This window comes from Clinocottus analis, unplaced genomic scaffold (assembly GCF_023055335.1).
Source record: "Clinocottus analis isolate CAN_PGR_092001 unplaced genomic scaffold, fCliAna1.0.p SCAF_11, whole genome shotgun sequence".
Classification (NCBI taxonomy): Eukaryota; Metazoa; Chordata; class Actinopteri; order Perciformes; family Cottidae; genus Clinocottus; species Clinocottus analis.
Genome location: NW_027175832.1, coordinates 19,238,547 through 19,254,718, shown reverse-complemented (window position 1 = coordinate 19,254,718; position 16,172 = coordinate 19,238,547). Strand labels below are relative to the sequence as shown.

General features: G+C 44.3%; 1 protein-coding gene across 4 annotated transcripts in view; it reads right to left on the bottom strand.

Annotated features, from left to right (window-relative positions):
* LOC137805386 (rho GTPase-activating protein 12-like) overlaps positions 1-16,172 on the bottom strand; it is a 41,737-nt gene that overhangs the window by 11,615 nt on the left and 13,950 nt on the right. The window lies entirely within an intron of this gene.

Genomic DNA, 16,172 nt, shown 5'->3' with positions numbered 1-16,172 from the left:
TTTCATCAGTTTCGGGGTTGTTGAAAAAGAAGCTTAGACCCGCTAGAAAAGAACCAGAGTTTGTCTATGAGAAGATGGAATAATCCCCGCAGCCGTCATTTGCTGATTAAAATGGTCGTTAAGAACTCACAGCTTCTCCAGTTTTATTTCTTGTTAACAAAAATGTTCCGTTTGTTTGTTTGTTTGTTTGTTTGTTTGTTTTGCTTCGTCTCCGTCTCTTGTCCCCGATGTGAAGCGTCTTTGTGGACTCAGACGAGCGCTGAAAAAATATTATTATTATTAACCGATTATTAAAACTGTTTTATTTTAACAGAGAATATAATTTGTAATTATTAGCAGAACTTTATTGATGCAGTCACTACCTCAAGTATAGAATGACAGCAGCAAACTACACACACACATCGACACACACATGGTCAGACACACACATGCACAGACACACATGCACAAACACACTCGCACACACGCTCAGACACACAAACGCACAGACAAGCACGCACACACACACACACACTGTCACGATTCTTTCATGCCGGCTTTACAAAGTCGCCGCTGCGGCTCGACGGGGCGCAGAGAGACATAAATAATGCCGAGCGCCCCGAGGGCTCCGACCGCCGGCCCCGTCGTGTTTCTATTGCACGGGCGATCAATAGGGATGAAATATTCACGAGACGAGCAAACAGCTGGAGGTGCACGGGAGGAGGCAGCGACCCGAGGTCCTGACGGAGGCTGAGACGCTGCGCGCTCAACGCAGCAGCAGGTAGAAGGTGGAGAGAGCACAGATTATACATTCTGCACGTAATCCAGCTCAGGTTCTTCTACCTGAAAAGACTCAGGAGGCCAGCGTGTGAAAGGAAGTTACCGTTGAGCCATTAAAGCTTCGGCTTCCAAAAATATAACTGCTTTTTAGTGAGAATATTTACCAGGTTTCTTATGAATAGTTTGTGGTGTTATACTTTCTCTGGTTGCAGCGCCTCAAATGTGAGGATTTTGCTGCTTTTATGTTTTGTTGTATTATAACAAATTTAAATATCTTTGAGTTTTGGAGCAAGGAATTGTGGGAGGAGTCTGTCTCACGGGTTTTCCGGCCTTTTTTCCGACGATTAGATTAAGTTTGTTAAACTCAAACTGAACGGATTTGATCACAATACCGACCGGTCAGCCACATCGGAAGTCGACTGCAGCCGCGACACCTTCCTCCTCAGCCAGCGAGGAGAAAAGCACTAGAGTCTGCAGCAAAATCAACATTTCTGATTGCGGCTCAGCGCTTCCCTAATGTCCCATTTCAGGCCGGAGCTGCAAGTTAATGAGTAAAGCAGACGAGAACGGAGAGAGAAGCTGCCGGCTCCGGATAGATGGACCCGCGCTGGTCTTATCTGTGACGCCCGCGGCTCTGCAGGGGAATTACAATCAGCTGGTCCAGTGTTCTACAGCCGGAGATAATAAAAAAAACACACATCAGAGACGAAGAGGAAGAGGAGAGGAGACGGCGGCTTCGGGGGCACCGAAGCATCGCAGCTAATATTAGACGCAAATGGCCGCAGATGCTTCTGGCATCGCATCGTGTGTGTTGAGACGAGTCTGGTGAGAGGTGCAGAACACGGTGTTCATGTCAAGCAAAGCTGTTGGAGTGAAACTAAACAAACAGCTGGGTTGCATTTTCGATAGCTGGGCCGTTGTGGTTTCGTTAGATTTTTTTTTACCGTGGCGTTTGGGCATTTGGTTCAGCTCGTTCAGGCCGACGGGTTAGTTCATTAAAGCTCGGGTGAGACAGCTCGCGGCTTTCTTCGTCGTAGCTCGGGCGAAAGCTGGGAAAACAACGTCAGGCTGTTGACGTGTTATTATTTAATTATTTTTACGGTTTAACAAAAAAGTATAACCTTCAAAATTAAGTAAGACTAAAGGAAATGAATGCGTCTTGCGTTTATAGTCGGACTCTTTTTGAGAAGTCTGTTATTGCCAAAGCTGAATTAACAACTTCCTCTGCAGGATTCAACGCCATTGTAGCAGACGTTCATCATTAAAATGTATTAATTTTGGCCCATGCCTCGCCTAGCTTTAATAAAAAAGATGCTCAAACTGCAATGATGAGAGACGGAGGAAAGCTGGAGAACTGCCACATGTTTTGTAGTATTCACTAACCCTATAAAGAGTAAATCAATCTTTAGTATCACCAGGTTTAGAACTAAAAGCTGCTTATGTAGAGTAACAATGGAGGATTTCTAAAACACTATATGACATTAAAAAACTAAACTTGTGTCTGTATTCCACAGGCAGAAGTGTTGGCATGTCCTTTAGGTGGCAGGCTGACAACGAGTCTGTGAAATCTCAAAAAAGGGATTGGCCGATGACTGAGGAAGATGAGGAGGAGGAGGGGGAGGAGGAGGAGGAGCTCCACATCCTCTCCTCCCCTTAACTGTTTGACAGACGAACCTGCTGGGCTGCATACCTGCAGGGAGCCGGGCCGCGCAAACACTTTGATGGCGACCTGCGTGGGGGTTAGAGCAATATATAAAACACACACGTGTGTGTTTGTGTGTGTGTGCAAGTTCACACATGCACAAACGTTTCCACAAAAACAAAACAAAGGAGAACGCCTCCTTCTTTTCTACTTCCTCCTCCGTTTAGTGTGAAGTGCCTCTGCTGGCGCTTTAACACAGTCGGCGCACATTTCCATGACCTCTGCAGAAAAAATAAATGTCTTGTTGGACATCTTTAAGATCCTCTTCTAGATTAATTTAGAATCTGGAGCACATCCCCAGAAGATGCAGGACTTGATCCATTCACCTGCATGATCCTTCCGAGGACGAGCGTTTATTATTCTGCCAGCTTTTGCCGCAGCGCTGTTTTTAGCACTCGTGAAAAAAGCTAAAAAGGCCAAAAAGCTAACATTCATATTTGGCAAAAACGTTTTAAAATGGAGTCCGACATTCGAGAGTCATGCCATAATAAATATGCATTTCAAAGTTTAGAAGCCGAGTGGATTAAAAGGGGACCAGGTCATGTTTGGTGCAAATCAGTGTAGTTTCCTTCCGGGACATCGTCACTGGCTCGACTTAATTGTTTGATGTGAAACAAACGACCAGTGAAACCAGTCGGGAGAATGAAACCGGAAGAACAGAGTTTCACGAGAGAGGAGTAGTGTGTGTAAGGAGAACTGGCAGGCTGTTTTTCCGGACAAAAAGGGCGTCACAGATACTTTATTCACCAATAAAATATAACAATAGTAATATAACTGGTGGTAAGAATGAGATAAATACAATTGTTAGAGTTAGATGTGTTTGTTTTTCTGTCCTTGTTTGATTGTTCGTATAGTTGGTTGTTTTGCTGTTATGTATTATTTTGTTGTTTTTGTTGTCTAGTTTAAGAAAGTGTAACTTGTATAAACTTAAAATAAAATGATTGAAAGAAAGATACAAAATTTAAAAAAGCCTCTGTGGCTTTTCAGCTGTTTGAATGCCTTCTTGTGAAGTTTCTAGAAATGCATCTTCTATTTTTAGGCTCTATAAGTGTTTAAGCATCGAGTTTATGTAAGAAAGAATTAACCAGGAGCATAAAAAGGTCAAACACAACATCCTCAAGAAGCCCTGGAGGGTCCGATCTGAGTTGATCTCACTGAATCTGACTGAAATGAACAAGAAAAAGCTAAACAAAAACACAGACAAATGCAAGACGATCACGAGGGCACCACTCCAGAGCACAGAGCAATTACACAACCCTCAGAGCAATTACATCCAACGGGAGAAGCGAGTAGACAACGCAACAACGCAGGAAAAAAACACAGCGAGTCGGAGCCAGCGAGTCCCGTCGAGTCAGGAAGCAGCGACCGCGGGACGCTCGGCCGGCAGCCGCCAAATAAAAAGACACCGACCGACTGACTAACATGCAGCACACGTCCATGTGTCTGTTCGGGACGGCGTCCATTCCTTCACACTCAGACGCTTTAGAGACGTGCAACAAAGGAGCCAATTAAATCGCACAAAAGGTAACAAAGAGACGAAGGTCAGACGGCGTTAGACACATTTTACATCAACAGGTAACATGCACGTCTTAAGACCTTGGAGGAGAGGGAGAAACTCCTCGCTGACGCACTGAGAACAGACATAAATTATAATATATATGTCTGTATTTGTTTTATTGACACTGCCCTCCACATCTCCTGCAAAGATATGAACAAATGGCTCTTTTCAGAATTTATTCTTGAAACTAAAATGTGCTTTTATTCAAGTAAGCAGCTATGATGTACGCTGTTACTCCTTAAATAATGATTATAATAACAGGTTTGTGCGGCAGACTGGGTGCTTGGTGCAGCTTTTGACAATAAGATCTATTTAGAGATTATTTGGGGGGAAAGGAAGAGGTTTAGTTGCGCCTTTGAGGGTCTTACACAGCGACAGATGAGGTGGAAGCGGATGTGCGGTGCCCTCTTTTAAAGAGTCCCGCCTGACTGTGGTGTCGGAGACGACGCGGGTCCACAGAGGAATCCCTGGTCTTGTTCTGGATCCGTCTCTGATCCGCTCGTGTCTCTGCACGGTTTTGCAAATGGGTCAAATGTAAGAGACAGCGGGAGGGAGAAAGAGAGAAAAACTCAGGAAGTGAAGCGGTAAAGCAAGAAGGCCGATCGAAGAGGACGAGGTCGTCTACGTTCCCATCATTTTAACCTCCGAAAAACAACCTCTAATGTAAAAGTTTGGGTTCTGGGTTAAGTTTAGTACATGATTAGAGTCCATTATGTTAAATCAATACACTATATTAAAGATTTTCTTGTGGGTCATTGAGACTTTGTGCTGCAGCTTTGTCCGATTGTGTTTCAGCTTCATCGGATTATAGACGTGCAACAAGAAAGATAAGCACTTTTAAAAAAGAAAAAAAAAAGGACCAACCCACATTTCTTCATGAGTCCACTCAGCTGTGTGTGTTTTGTTGGGTGTTCAGACCTTAAAAACAGGTGTGTGTGTGGAGTGGTGTGTGTCGTTTCAGGTGCCAGTGAGACATTTGAGTATTATAAGTATTGTGGCGAAGGTTTCTCACTGATCTTTCATCGCAACAAGGCGGTAAACTGTGTATGTTAGTACTGTACTTTAATCTATGGGCGTTGGCCAACGCAGCACGTTGCCATGTGATGTTGCGTTGCACTTTCACAACTGTCTTTTTGTCGGGGCCTCCGGTTCTGAAAAATTGTCCTAAAACTTGCACTCTTTCTCCTGACCACCAGGGGCGACTCCTCTGGTTGTATAGAAGTCTATATAAGTGACTCTCTCTTGATGTATTCCCTTAGTAAACATTGTAAACATGAGTTTATGTCTCGATCTCTAGTTTCAAGTCTTCTTCTATACAGCATGATGTTCATTTAGTACATTATGGTCTGTTAGAGTCAAACAGACCATAAAGCAGGGGACGCTTTGGGGCGGGGCTACAAGGTGATTGACAGGTCTCTACTACTGCGTCACTTGTGTGTGTGTGTGTGTGTGTGTGTGTGTGGAAACGCAGCTGTCTGGATGGCGCTCTGTCCTCTCCACCGGGGACAAACAGAGTTTTCCCTGCAGGCCGAGACGCCTGAACACACCGTCACCGTTTGTTTTTGTTTTGTTTCAGACAGAGAATCAAATTTTTACGGAAAAGGACTCCTCGTCTTCAGGCGCGTCGCTGACATTTTTAAAACCACAGAGATTTAAAACAAGCGAGTGGGGGAGGGGTGGGGGGGGAGTTCGGTGTTGCTCGATGACATATTTCCCCGAGGCTTGAAGCTCTTTCCACCGCGATGTACACACACACACAAGAGGCAAAGAAATGGCTGGGCAACATTCTCAGAGTTGACTCGGCCTTAAATTTACAATCAGATGTGTGTGTGTGTGTGTGTGTGTGTGTGTGTGTGTGTGTGTTATTTTTTTCCGCCAAGGGCCACACGGCAGAACCAGTTCGAGGACGACCACGGAGCAGCGAGGCAGACGAATGCTAATCCTCCGACATCAGCTACCTGACTGGTCGCAGCTAATGACACTAAGCTAATGACGCTAAGCTAATTCTTGTGTGGGTCGGCTGGAGTCGAGTAGGGGGTCCACGGAGGACAGCTGGTGTGTGTGTGTGTGTGTGTGTGTGTGTGTGTGTGTGTCTGTGTGATTATGTAAGCAAAAGGACAGGTGCGATCACTGCTGAGGACACATAATGCAATGAGATGGAGGTGACTTAGAAAGAGGCTTTTGCTCGTGTGTAGCTCTCCGTGGAGGATTTAACGTTGCTATCCAACATTGAGCTCTGTTGCTAGGTAGAACGCATCTTTTAAAAAAAATTCAATCGGCAAATACAAAAGTTTTCCAAAAGGCCTAAAAAAAGAGGGTGATCCAAATGATCCAAATTAAAAAGATAAGGTTTTATTCCGTCACAACGGTGGAGCCGAGAGCTGAGATTAGCTTATCTGCTGCTGTTTTGCTTGTATCTTTTAGGAATAAATGTCTTTCAGACAGCATCTAAATCCCCGCTGACGGGAGGTTTCACATCCTGACGTTATCTCGATCCTCCTCGGCCCCCCCGCCGGGTCAACCGAGCAGAGGAGCAGGAGGAAGATATGAACTCCTGCGACTCGGTTAATGCCTTTAACGCCGTATCAACATCCTCCTGAAGACCTGCTGTTATCTGACTCTTGCTCTCCCCATGCAGCGACACACACACACACACACACACACACACACACACACGCACACACATCTATCTCATGAAAGTCCCGTGGCATTATTCAAATCGTCTATTTATCTTGGGATGGTGCGGCTCAGCACGGGAACAGTTCACTGCAGAGAAAACTTCTGCTGGGTGTTGGACGCCGCGCTGCAGGGGAAATAGTTTTTCCTCTACTTTCCACCCAGCTGGTCTCGGGGATTTGAACCGGCGGCACGCTGGTCACGAGCCCCCCCTCTGCTAACGTACAGTACAGCTGCTCTACCGGTGTGTCTTGTGACGAAGGAATCGTTGACGCGATAACGAGAAGAAGAAGAAGTTCTATATGATGATTTATCTTTAATTATCTATCATTTATATTTATAATTTCAGAGATGGGGAGATATATATATATATATATATGAAGAGGAAAGAGAGTGAAATAGCAAGATAGACAGAGAATGAGAGAGAGCTAAAGATAGAAATAGTAGAGATAGAACGATAGAAATATAAAGATACAGAGAGAGATATACAGAAATACACAAATATATAGATATAGAGAGAGAATCAGACAATGAGAGACAGAGATGGAGATATAAATAGAGGGATAGATTTGAGAGAGATAGACAGAATGAGAGAGAGAGGGAGCGAGATGGAGATAGAAATAAAGATAGGGAGAAAATCAATAGAAAGACAGAGATAGAGAAATATATTTATATAGAGAGAGAATCAGAGAAAGAGAATGAGAAACAGAGATGGAGAGAGTCTCTCCTCCTTCCCGGATCCTAGTTCCTGTCCAGCGGCACCAGAACTAAACTAACTGGACTCTGCAGCTCAACGATCTTCAGTCAGACTGAACTTCCTGTCAGACGCGCTCCGACCCTCGAGTTCCTCGCTGGATCCACCGGCTCGCCGCCTTCATTTGAAAGTGCAGAGGCAGATGGCTGCATATGTGTGTGTGAGCGTGTTGTAATCCCTCTGTGGCTGACAGGGCGCACACACACACACACACACACAAACACACACTCTCACTTCCCATCCCGCAGCGTGTCGGGGAGCTCGAGCAGGAACAAACAGCTCGGAGTCCACTGGCCTTGTTTGTATTTTCCAATCAAAGGCGTAACATTTCAGCTCCACGCCGAGGATCATATTCATATTTAACACTTTCTACGGACATTGCTGGAGAGTTCATTTCACTTCAAAACATGCTGTTCCTACACTTAATTCATTTGTGATTACATCATCTTATGAGTTATAAACGCCAGTGGAACTTCAGCCCGTTTGGCTCACTAGGTGTGTGTGTGTTACACTCGCGTTAAACATCAGGGAACTGTGTTTTTTTTGTGTTGGACTTCGCTGAAAATATTAGTGTGTTATTGACAACTAAGGGCAGTAAGAATGCTAATTACTTATTTTTTATATATACATACATATACAAACTGTTTATTGTCTCTTTAGAGCTTACAGTCAATGGTATCCTTGTCAAACTGACATGAAAGCAATGCTTCAGCCAGCTGAATCAATCAGATTTATGTCCATAACCAAAAGAATCAAATCTACTTAATCGTCCTTTTCTTTAACTTTTCTGAAACTGGCCACAGAGAGAAGATGTAAACAACTGGCCAGTGATATGGAGAAACCACCCAACAGAGCATTGAGTGATGAGCTTCCCTCTCATGGTGTCAGATCTCACCACAGAGCTCAGTGTCGAGCAGCCGGGCAGCGCTGAAGGGGTTAAACCTCGGCGTGGAGGAGGAACACAACGGCGCGTTATCTCTCTCAAAACACAAGACACGGGTCCTTTAAGGCCGTCGGTTCAGATGCGCCTCGGCGTCCATTCATGGACATGAATGAGGCTCCGTGGCCATTAACCCAGCAGACGGTGACGCAACACCCCCATGATGCACTGGGAGATTTAAAAAAAAAAGAAAGAAAGGAGGCAAGCAGGCTTTTATATACACTTTGAGTGGAGTCGAGAAAGAAAACATTGTTTCTGGGAGTCGCCCCATTATTTACACAAACTATGGGCTATTATGCAACAATACACACTGCAGGGAGAGTCTCCACGTACAAAGATAGGGACAAACATCAAATCAAACCTTAATAGTCAACATCCATGCTTTTAAATCGAGCGTTACGAAACATCACTTGTGTCTTCGCCGGTTGCTTTCTAAAATGTGTTGCTGAAGCCGCAGCATCTTCCACAGTCTCTCACCTGAGCTCCTCCTGCCTTTAGCCTTTTACCCAAAAGCCTCAGAGGAGCAGAGTCATGTTGAACAACATCTTGTTAGATAACAATCTCATTTGTCAGGATGTTGAAGTGAACCTTGCTAAACTGAAAGGAATGAAAGAGGCAATTATTCTGCAACCGTGTCGACAATCTAATCATTTCAGCAATCTTTCGAGGCTAAAGTATGAATGTTTTGGTCTTTTCGGACGGCTTGAAGACAAAACAATTCATAAATTACTGAATTTACTTCAATATTCAACTGATCATGACGAGATTACAGATGTGCATGTCGAGATATAATCAGGAAAGTTCTCTTTTTCTCACTGAGATAGATGAAAATCAGCAATTCATTGCGCTCAACATCAAAGTCAAGGACTCCTGGAGGTACCAGAACCTCGACAATAATCTCAAACACCGGCCCAGCATCCGTCTCACAGCTTTAGGTCCTCCCCTTCTCGTCTTTTCCTCGGTGCATTAATAAGTGTCCGAGAGGTCGAACGCCAGAGGGGCCGATCACAGAGGTTCATTGAACACAAGCTGCATCCGGGAAGTTTAAAAAGAGATGAAGCGCACACAAAAAGGTAAAGAATATTATTCTGAAGATGTGATGGACACCGCGGGACGAGATCGCACCGACAAAAGCTTTACACGGTGGCACAAACAATGGAGACTGAGCGTCATGCGGTGGACGTCGCACTGGAAAAGAGGGCGCTGGAAAAGAGTGAGTCACGCCTGAGAAATGACACAGGAGGCCGACAGCACGAAACATAGCAGAACCCACCCGAAAATAATGAAGGGATTACTGCGAGAGAGGAGCGCGTGTGACTTAAGAAAGAGAACCGCGCTACAAGAGCAGAAACCATCACGGCATTCTGGGTTAAACGCTTCTTCCTTCTGCCTCTCAGACACATTCACATCAAAACTAGAGTAAAACCCAGATTCCTAGTCAAGTAGCAGTTCATATTCACGTCTTTCAGACTTATATTTAGCAGATATTTGTGTAAATTGTCTTAAATAGCGTCTTCTTTTTTTGTTACGGCCAACAACGACAAAAAAAGGTGAGGTCACAGTGATTAACCCGTTGAAAACTGTGCAACCAATGTTGTCGCTTTTTCCCTGTGTTTGAGTCATCATAGGAACCCCAAATTAATTCCAATACTCGTGTTTATTGTATGTATTTGTTAAGCAAAGTCTTGGGGAAAAAAATGTGTATCTGCAAAAAAAAAAATCACTTTTAAAAGATATTTTGATCATAACTATGAATATCTAGCATATGAGCCAGATCCCCCAAAAATGCCTCCTGGAGCGGTTGACAAGACACCTTTTTGGAAAGATTAGTACCTAAAGAATCAGAATCTGCAACAAAAATCACAATAAAACAAAGACTTGTCCTGTTAGGAAGGAGTTTCAGTCAAAAAACTGTGTCGTTCGGTTTAAAAATGAGAAAAATTACGTATTTCATGCCAAAAGATTGTCTGAATGGGGCATGCTGGGACTTAAAATGGGAGCGAGAGGATTTTCGCACGGTTTACAAAAGGTGAAATAGATTTATTTTTTTTGGTCCAGAACGGCGGCTTAACAATCTGTTACGCGGCGAGCCAAGAGGCCGATAACGGCGATGCGGTGAGAGTCGAGCGGCGGCGTGAGACGACGAAATGACAGAGCAATTAGAAAAGAGCCCAGAGTGTAATTAAGCTTGACAATGTGCCCAAATATTCCCACTACAGTCTGCAACACAATGTGGACAAATGTGCGGAGTAATTGGAGGTGAGTAATGACGAGGAAATAACACAACGACGACGACAGAGAGAGATACGAGTCAGTGTGAAGATGCAGCAAAAGAATCTGACGATTTTATGCTATTTTTTCCCCCCGTCGTTCACTTTTCTCTCCTTTTTCGTGCATCTCTCACAGCCCTTTTTGTCCACCTGGGAATCCTGTATCGACTTGTCTCCGCACACCTTGAAGAATGCGCTGAAGAGGGGAGGGAGAGGGAGAAAATAAATGTAATCGGATACTTTTCACACCTCCTCGGGCTTCAGAGAAGAGGCCACGTGTACCGGTTTCCTAACAGCCGCTTGCCTCGGCAGCGCACCTCTTTTATGGAGGAGGAGGAGGGTAAAAAAAAGGGCAGGTATGAGGAAGACAGAGTCAGGAAGACGGAGCCCCCACCCCGCCCCCGCCTTGGGCTAAGGATGATCCTTCCTCCTGCCTGGAGCATGTCACGACTCCTCCTTTTAAAAAAGAAAAACGACTGCCGGTTGAGAAACCGGCCGCAGGACTGACAAGCAAAGCACTGCTGTGAGATCCAGTTTGCTCACATTTCATAACGCCAGATGAAGACTCACGCGTAAGTTTGCTACTAAAAAAAAAAAGAGGGTCGTCCAAGCTGAAACACTATTAAACCACACACAAGCGACCTCATGTCCCACCTCGATGTATTTACCAGATCTGTGACGATGATGAGGTGACGATGAGGTCTGCGATGCGTAGAAGAGCAATAATGTGCACGCTGCAATGCGACAGGCAACCGAGCAACGCCTCGGCCAAATAAACACTGGATCTTAAAATACTCTCAAGGTTTTAACATTCTTTAGACCTCAAGGACACAGGAGTTGTGTTTTGGTGAGTAAAACATAAGGTTTCTTATTGTATTGCTTGTTATCAAATGAGTACGCGACATCATGCAGCATGCATGGTTTTCTACATGTCGTCTCGACGGGGTAGATGTTGGGAAAACTCTGCAGAGAGGCCGGTAATCGCGTCTCAATAGTTCACATTCAGAAGCGGGAGATCGTTTTTGCTGGATGCAACTCGGTGGGCGAGCGAGATAAGAAGCCGTGTCCAGGTGGGCGGCGTCGTAAATATAAAAAGGCTCGGGGTTGCAGGAGGTCGGTCCGTGTGCAGCTATCGGGACTAAAATTAAAAAAGATGAAACGAAAAAGGGAAAAGTCGGAGGAGCAAAAAAGGGGAACGTTGCACAAAATAGCGACTTCTGGATGCTTCCCCCCCCCCATCGGCCGGCTCGAGCCAAAGGGCAAGCAAGGTCGTTGCTGATATGCAGACGAAGGGAAGCAAAGAGATATGACGACGATTATGGCGGCAACGGTTCAACAGGGAGACGGCTGTTTCCACCACCAGACACGTCCCAACATGAACCTTAAAGAAGTGATAATTTGCCCAGAGAGCGCTCAAACAGACCTGGCAACAGCAAAGGGAAACTTAAAAAAAAACTCCCAAAGTCTATGAATGAACCGGATCCAGCAGAGACGACCTCATCTCTGAGGCTGAACCGTTCACATCAGTAGGAGTGTTGTCGTCTCGGTGGGAGAGATTCAGTGTTCCCCACAACAAACGTCCAGCGGGACAAACTGTATAAACAATATAGATAAGTGTGTGTGTGTGTTTTTGTAAATCCCGTGCATTCAAGACACAAGGCTGAAGAGGAACAACAAGGTGACTGTTAAAAAAAAAAAGCTGAATTTCCGCATCCTGTTCTCCTCACGATGGATGTTTAGTCTATTTCAAGAGGCCGTTGCTCAAAAGCAAATCGTCATTCCTCTGTGTCATTGGCGGCTGTAGTTCATCGGGATGATCCTCATGAGCGAGGTCGCCGGTTCGATTCCCGAGTCTATCCATAGTTTGCGTGTCAAAGTGTCCCCTGAGCAAGACACTGAACCCCCTAGTTGCTCCCCGGGTGCTATTCAGCAGCCGGGGAGGCTCTTAAATTGCTATGAATGAGTGAAATGCAGAGACAAAATGTCATGTATGCATGTAAAAACTATGTAATATGACAAAAATAAAAGTTTCTTCTTTTCATCTCGGGTGCGATCGGGTTGAACCGTGCCCCGAGTACGAGTGTGTGATCATCCAACGTGACATTCATACAATAAATGAGATTGGAGCCACCAAATTCCACCAAATTCATTTTTGTGTCTTGGGAACTTGGCGTCGACAACTCGTCATTCATACTTTAATTGGAAGTAAAAGCGACTCCTGAAATGTCTGTAATAATCTCTAATTGCGTACAAAATAAAAGCGTGTAGGGTTGGTCAAAGTTGACGCAGGAAGTTGTTTGATGACCGAGCACTTCTTGCAGATCTCGTCATCTTATGTGATTCTATATTTACGGACGATATAGACTCCCAATCGTTGTAAGTTTTGGTTGGTCAAACATCGGCCTTGATTAAATAGATGTTTGTTTGTTTAACTTGTTGGTTTCGGGAGAAAAAGAGGAAAGAAAGCGACGTGCTCTGGGGTCAGGATGAACCACGGACGCTGATAAAACACATATTTGTGAGATTTCAAAAGGCTCGGCCTCAACACGTCGCTGATTCATTCACTCAATTACACAGTGTGAAGCAGCGAGGAGGAGGAGGAGGAAGAAGAGGAGGGGGATCAGATTCAGCCTGCACTTAAACAATTACAAATTACCAGAAAACAGCGAACAAAAAGGCTCAGCACTGAGCACAGAGGAGGTTTTGTGAGACAGGTGGACTCAAATCCAACTGTCCTTGGGGAAAAAGAGGTGGAGGGAGAAAGCTTTCTTTTTTCTCTCCTCATAATGTCACTTATTCACTGGACCTGAACCTGTATGTCCGGTCTTGAATGCTAATGAACAAAAAGTGCGCGCGATGTCTCCGGCTACTCAGACGAGAAAACCTGATCGAGGTACAAAAAGCGAGGCGTCGAACCGGTTCAACAAGAACGAGTGGAATCGCGTTCTCGGTTGAAATCAAGTAGCATTTTTCACATAACTATCATGCATGTAATGTGGGAATATATATATATATATATATATATATATATATATATATATATATATATATATATATATATATATATATATATATATATATATATATATATATATATATATATATATATATATTACATCAGGTGTTCAGTAGGCAGGCGTAGGACGAAGAGGAACCTGCAGGCTTCGAGAATAATCTATTTATCTAATCTGAAATGGAATTATCCTGAGGGGGCGCAGTCCCGAAACATGAAATTAAAGAGCTTTTATCCCGCGGGAAAGGAGCTGACAGGGCGTGGCAAATTTTTTTTCCCCGGCGTGACTCTGCAGGTTTCCCGGCGGTGGCGGCGGCCTGCAATCTTTGTTTTGTCACAAAAAAAAAAAAAAAAAAAAAATCGCAGCATTTCAGACACCGAGTTTATGACACGGGGTCCTTCCTCACAGCTGTTCACCGACAATAAGACAGACGGGACCACAGAAGAAGTCGCGGCGCCGGGTTCGAGCTCGTAGCCGCGTAGTCGAGGGTTCACACAGAGGATCGCCGAGCTCAGCAAAAACGTCTTTCCACTCGCCCGAACCCGTCTGTGATCGTTTATGATCAAACTCCAAATAAGGAAGCCTTCAGCTATGAAGAAACATAAAAAAGGGACTGTTCACTTTGTTTTTCTTGAGCTTTTGATGTTCATTTAGGTTTAGTATACAAGCATCTACTGTACACATACGAGTGTTATTCACAGTGAAGCAGATTATTGTGTCTTCAACGTGTTTGTGGAGGATCTTTTGAGACCGTCGGCGAGAACACTCTGTGCCGTCTTGCCATCTGAGAAGGAAGAGGAAACCGTTACCGCCGGCCTGAACTTGTCAACGACCGCTCAAATATGTCCGGGCGCTCGTTCCTCCCGCGTGGGTGTTCCTCAGGCGCAGGAGTTAACTTTTTAGCGCCGAGGATCACGTCCCGGGTTTCGCAGGTTTCACCTGGGAAAAAAAATGGTGTCGGCCGTCAAGAAGCATGTCGGAAGAATTCTTTGCAAGCGCCGGGTTGTGATTATCCGCACACACAAAAGGACGAAGAGGAGGACGTGATCGACGGGCGATTCAACAGCTAACGGATCTTCTTCGTGGGCCTTAAAGGAAGCGCTTTGTAGTTGACTGACAACGTATAATAGACCGATCCCATTTGTTTGTGTCAACATGGATCATTGTGTGCGTGTAGGAACCAGACTGCTGTGGACAGGAACTGCTTTGTTGCTGTTTGTTTGCCTCTTAAAACATAAATAATGACACATTTCTTTCAGGTATCGTGTACATTTTGCTTAGACTAGATCAAATTCACATTAATAAACATGACAGTGTTTGTACCTTGCTCCACTCAGTGAGCAGAACATATGTCATGGTTTTTATACTGTTTTTTTATGCGACTACAGGCACACACAGCAGAAGTAGAACAAAGCTTAATCTGGGATCATCCCGTCATTGATCCCCAAACCAGTTCATAGTACCAGCGCGCACAGACTGGTTTCTTTATCCTGTGACCTTTGACCTGATGGTCACAGCCCTGAGAACCAGCGCTGGGTGACATTATATACATTGAAAGGTTCATGAAAAAAAAGCTGAAGCAGTTCATTGATCTGAAACCATTAACTTGTGACGGCCATAATAAAACACACTGGAAGCTCTGGTGGAGGAAGTAGACCACGACGATGCGCGCAATGTATTGTGTGTCCGTGACGTTTGTGTCACATTATAGCGTTACCTTTGACGCAGCGTGTCTAAATATAGCAATCAATCAGAAAGATGGCCGAAGTTCTGCCTCGTTTCAAGCGAGTGAAAAGGGGCGGGACTTAGGAATTGTTATTTTAGTTATAATATATGACAATAAAGTTACTCGAGTACTGTTTAATCAACCCAAAACACGACTTAAAGACTTGTCTTCTTATTTTCATACAAAGCCTTATAGTCACATCTAAGCATAAAGACCTCTTGTCTCCACATGGACAAGTTAATAATCTCTGGCGCTGATCTTCATCGGGGGGCAAAGTGCGCACAAAGACGTCTTTACTGCGTGAAAGAGAGAAATGACAGAAGAGCTCTTCTTCCCCTCTCCCTCTTCTCCTTCCTAATCTCCCTCTTCTCTATCTTCCTCTTCTCCTGCCCCTCCCTCTTCTCTTTTTTCCTCTTCTTTTCCTCTCTTTCTTCTTCTCCTCCCTCTTCTCCTCTTCACATATTAAAAACTGTGTTTACATAAAAACATAATCTTATGAGAAGCAATATGAGCTTTTCTTATTCTTGCACATCGCTTTGAACAACGCCAATTTGCAGATTATTGTCAATTTTAAACTGCTATTTTTTGGCTGTGTAGCAAAAGATGAAAAGGAAGAAAATAAAGAAGTTAGCTGTTCTGAGTTAAATAACAACGTTATGCAAGATGAACAAAATCTACAAAAAGCTTTACCGAGAGCGGTTTAATTGAGCAGTTTATGGCTCGATGCTGCAAAAAAACAACTTTTTATGGCCCTAAAGAGTAAAGTTTACATT